Source organism: Quercus suber, unplaced genomic scaffold (genome assembly GCF_002906115.3).
Source record: "Quercus suber isolate HL8 unplaced genomic scaffold, Cork oak 2.0 scaffold_874, whole genome shotgun sequence".
In the NCBI taxonomy this organism is placed as follows: domain Eukaryota; kingdom Viridiplantae; phylum Streptophyta; class Magnoliopsida; order Fagales; family Fagaceae; genus Quercus; species Quercus suber.
In genome coordinates this window covers 191677-197035 of record NW_027070304.1, presented here as the reverse complement: position 1 = coordinate 197035, position 5359 = coordinate 191677, and the positions used below count along the sequence as shown (strand labels likewise).

The 5359-nt window shown below is 35.9% G+C and overlaps 2 pseudogenes; both read right to left on the bottom strand.

The window, feature by feature from the left end:
- Positions 1 to 404: 404 nt before the first annotated feature.
- LOC136065189 (coniferyl alcohol acyltransferase-like) lies at positions 405 to 1875 on the bottom strand (annotated as a pseudogene).
- A 143-nt stretch (positions 1876 to 2018) lies between these two features.
- On the bottom strand, positions 2019 to 4748 carry LOC111997256 (coniferyl alcohol acyltransferase-like; annotated as a pseudogene).
- Positions 4749 to 5359: the final 611 nt, after the last annotated feature.

Genomic DNA, 5359 nt, shown 5'->3' with positions numbered 1-5359 from the left:
CTATTGAGTGTGGTGGTATGTTATGATCCTAGTATCTCACATGAATTAAGTATAAGTTTAACTATGTATTAATAAGCTCTTGAACACCATCTCCTTGCAAGTTAGTTTTTAAGGGTGAGTTCTATCCGTGGGTTTTTAGCATACGTGTGTTGCACATGACAAAAATTAATGTCATCTTTTTATATGTTATTAGAGGAGCCCATGGCTCCAAACATGTTTGAAGTCAAACGTTGTCAGTAAAAATATTACAATTTCACCACTTATAAATCTATATTAGCCAATTTATCAAAATTCATATGGGCTATACTTGAGGTTAACCTTGCTATTAAAAAGAAGTGGGAACTTGATATAAAAATAAATAAACAAAAAAAAAAAAAGACTTGCTCATATTTAAAAGAGCCTCTAACTGATGAACATAATATAACATTCATGTCTTTTTTTTTAATTATCATGTGTAGCTAGGTTTTTATTCCTAATCATATATAGTTGTATAAAAGCATAAACTTATTCTAAATCAATACATGACACGTTTGCATAATATAATATAAGATAACTAGTGAACATGATCAAACAGTCACATTTTTGATCTAACGAGAGGTTCTTGTTCAAATTCATTGAAGTATCCCAACGTCAAAGGCCTAAACATATGACCAGCTTCACGTTCAATTAATTCCAATTCCTCTTTCAAGATGTACATGTACACGACCCAATCACCATTTCCAGAAGGGCTTTGCATTGGCGCCACATACCCAGCATCTCCACCCCATGGGAAATACAATGACACACATGTTGGTCTTCCCCATCCAAACTGCACCTTTGAGAATGGAAGCCTCAAAAGAGATGAAACCACAAGAGCAGGACCTTCTCTGCTCCCATAGGCATATATCTTTGGCAAACTGGGAACTGAACGATGAGCCGCCGCCCAATCTAACAAACCCAAGAAATGCTCAGACGTCATTGCGCTTTCCCCAATTCCATGAACTTCATTTGCTACCCAACTCAATGGTTTGTCAATAAGATCATCTACGGTCTTGCTTCCATAGGGAATTGACCACAAATTTCCAAAGTAAGAAGCCAATATCTTTGTTTTCTCTTCTTCTTCACGGCCAATTCTTGTCCTTCCATCAACAAGAAGGCCCAGTTTGGATATATTTTGTCAGCCGTACCACGTTTGGCAATAATTTTCCATAGGAGTGCACTGAAACACTCAACTTTAGTCCTTTTGCATTCATTGGTGCTGGCTAGTGATTGGATTTGGTTGATAATGTTGGCTTTGACAATGTACGCGCGGCTAACAAAGTTATTGCCGCCCAGGTTTGGCTCTTTGATTGGGTGGAACGATGTGATGGGGATGTACAAGTTTTCAAGCGAAGAATCAAAGGAACCGGGGATTCGAGGATTGAGCAATGATCGGCAGAATGTTGGTAGTGAAGAGAGAGGTNTTGAGTGTGGTGGTATGTTATGATCCTAGTATCTCACATGAATTAAGTATAAGTTTAACTATGTATTAATAAGCTCTTGAACACCATCTCCCTTGCAAGTTAGTTTTTAAGGGTGAGTTCTATCCGTGGGTTTTTAGCATACGTGTGTTGCACATGACAAAAATTAATGTCATCTTTTATATGTTATTAGAGGAGCCCATGGCTCCAAACATGTTTGAAGTCAAACGTTGTCAGTAAAAATATTACAATTTCACCACTTATAAATCTATATTAGCCAATTTATCAAAATTCATATGGGCTATACTTGAGGTTAACCTTGCTATTAAAAAGAAGTGGGAACTTGATATAAAAATAAATAAACAAAAAAAAAAAAAAAAAAGACTTGCTCATATTTAAAAGAGCCTCTAACTGATGAACATAATATAACATTCATGTCTTTTTTTTTAATTATCATGTGTAGGTAGGTTTTTATTCCTAATCATATATAGTTGTATAAAAGCATAAACTTATTCTAAATCAATACATGACACGTTTGCATAATATAATATAAGATAACTAGTGAACATGATCAAACAGTCACATTTTTGATCTAACGAGAGGTTCTTGTTCAAATTCATTGAAGTATCCCAACGTCAAAGGCCTAAAATATGACCAGCTTCACGTTCAATTAATTCCAATTCCTCTTTCAAGATGTACATGTACACGACCCAATCACCATTTCCAGAAGGGCTTTGCATTGGCGCCACATACCCAGCATCTCCACCCCATGGGAAATACAATGACACACATGTTGGTCTTCCCCATCCAAACTGCACCTTTGAGAATGGAAGCCTCAAAAGAGATGAAACCACAAGAGCAGGACCTTCTCTGCTCCCATAGGCATATATCTTTGGCAAACTGGGAACTGAACGATGAGCCGCCGCCCAATCTAACAAACCCAAGAAATGCTCAGACGTCATTGCCTTTCCCCAATTCCATGAACTTCATTTGCTACCCAACTCAATGGTTTGTCAATAAGATCATCTACGGTCTTGCTTCCATAGGGAATTGACCACAAATTTCCAAAGTAAGAAGCCAATATCTTTGTTTTCTCTTCTTCTTCACGGCCAATTCTTGTCCTTCCATCAACAAGAAGGCCCAGTTTGGATATATTTTGTCAGCCGTACCACGTTTGGCAATAATTTTCCATAGGAGTGCACTGAAACACTCAACTTTAGTCCTTTTGCATTCATTGGTGCTGGCTAGTGATTGGATTTGGTTGATAATGTTGGCTTTGACAATGTACGCGCGGCTAACAAAGTTATTGCCGCCCAGGTTTGGCTCTTTGATTGGGTGGAACGATGTGATGGGGATGTACAAGTTTTCAAGCGAAGAATCAAAGGAACCGGGGATTCGAGGATTGAGCAATGATCGGCAGAATGTTGGTAGTGAAGAGAGAGGTATAGATTGAGCAATCTCAGCCCATGAGATAAGAAACATGCCGGCCGAGTATCCGTCCATTATTTTATGGCCGAAAGTGCACGCCACCATAAGTCCACCACATTTGAACCCAGTAACCTACAAGTAGGTTTCATGGCATTAGTTTAGCAAAAGACTAACCATAAAAAGTAGGGGGAAAACCCTACAATCAACAATCAACAATCAACTCCTATTAAAAAAAAAAAAACAATCAACAATCAACAGTATACCCCTTTAGTTGTGACTTTTCATCCTTTAAAGTTTTTTCTGTTTTTAATCTTTACATTTTAATATTCTTGTCAAGATTGGTTATTCCATCAATAAATAAAACCGTCAGTTTACATGTGTAATACAACGTCATTTTATTGACTTAATAATAATTGTATGGACATAAATGTATAAGATGATAGACTTGACATATCTATTAAAGTTTAGGAACTAAAATGATAAAAAAAAATTAAAAAAAGTTTTTAACAAAAATGACAATTTATCCAACTTAAATGGTGTCATTTGAATTTAACCAAAAAAAAAAAAAATCTACTACGTATTTTTTATAATCTAAAATGCTTTTGAGTTCCTCTAAGTTTTAGATTAATATCATTTGATCTATCAACTGTAACTGTTTTCTAAGTGTTATGATGATATTCTTGAGATCCTAATTCCAAAACATCTACTAACATTTTGGGTTGCCCTCATGAAAATTTTCTTTGTAATAACTTTCTGAGTGTGAGATGCGGGAGGAGGGGGTGAGAGACTTCTTCCAAGGAAATATTATATATATATATATATATAACTTTAAAAAAAATTGTTTCAAAACAAAGTTGCTATATATATATATATTATAATAATAATTTTTTTAAAAAAATTGATTCAAAACAAAGTTGCTTTAATTTTTATTTTCTCCTGCAAGCACAAACATTAGTTACAGTAGGAAAAACTACTACACCATATGATCAGAAAAGATCAAATAATTAGTGTATTCTAGGATAGCCTCAAATCTCCAAGGCCAGTGTTTTTCTGCAAACCTGAACAGCCAGCATGCATTCTTCTTCTTGGGTACAAGTTTGCAGCCAATGGTCTCATCAACTCTATACAAGTTGAGGTTTGAAGTTCTATATCTGCAAAACCTTCAATGAAGTCTACCCCACGGTTGCTGCAAAGAATCTCAGGTTCACGCACAGAGTTTGTAACTATCTCACCAGCAAGAGCGTAGTATGGAACCAAAGCTTTTGCCAAGGCCTTCTTTAGAACTTCAACCTTTGACACAAATGTCCAGTTGTCTCCACGGGTTGGCTTTGTATAACAAAAGTAGAGACTAAAATCCAATGGAGGCACAAGACACATGTCTAGATTAGATAGTGGTAACCAATGCTCTTGATTTGGAAATTCTGCTGCCACCACCACCTCTTTCTTGCTCACAGTCACCTTGAAGTCTCTTCTCTTTGTATGCGTATCCATGATAAAGTGCTCGTTTGTTTGCACTTTCAGAAGTCAAAAAGCGCTTTTTGGAACCCAAAAAATTATATGAGCATTTGGTTAGATTTTAAAAGCAGCTTTAGCTAAAAGCTGCGTTTTGAAATTGTGAAGGAAGAGGACTTTGGCAGTGGACAGCTCTTCGGAGCCTTTTGTAAAAGCTCGTTTCATCAATATTTCCAACGAGTGTTAAATTACCAAATTGCCCACTGTGCTGCTACAAAGGTCCTCTCCGTGCTGCTGCAAAGGTCCTCTACGTGCTGCTCTGCTACAGAACTCACCTTATTTGATTTTTAATGAAATTAGAGAAAATGAGAAGCAGAAAGAAGATGAGAAGCAGAGAAGGAATATAAGGATGGGAGAATATAAAGGTGGAAGAAGATAAGGGTGAAAGGAAACGTGTGGTTGAGAAAAAAAAAAGTAAAAAAAAAAAAAAAAATTAAAGTAAAAGGTAGAGTGAGATACTCCAAGCTGGGAAATTTACAAAATGAAAATTACGACTTTATTAGGACACAATAAATTATCACAAAAGTTTGAGGTATCAAATCTTTTATTAGACTAAGATTGACCACAACTAAAAACAAATTATATTGTGATAATATTGTCACATTTTATTGTATTTTTGGACTTTTTAAATTAGTGTTATTTTCTTTAGGAAAAAAAAAAGTGTTATTAACACAATATTTTCATAATAAATTTTACATAGTAAGTTGTTATATGTTCTCATTTGGATTTACTAGTGACATTATTATTTTTTTATCTACCATTAACAATTTGTCATATAGACTTTAATGTAAAATTTTTGTAAAAATGTTGTGTGGGGCCCGTGGGCCTGATAGCCTCGGCTCATCGAGTAGCAGGCCCAAGGCCCATGCCAAGGAGCACAGACTATTCAAGGCTAAATTGGGGAAAGCCTCTTTTCCCAATCCACGCCGAGGACCTCCTTATCCTTGGCCTGACAAGGATGATTTTTGGGAAAGATTAAC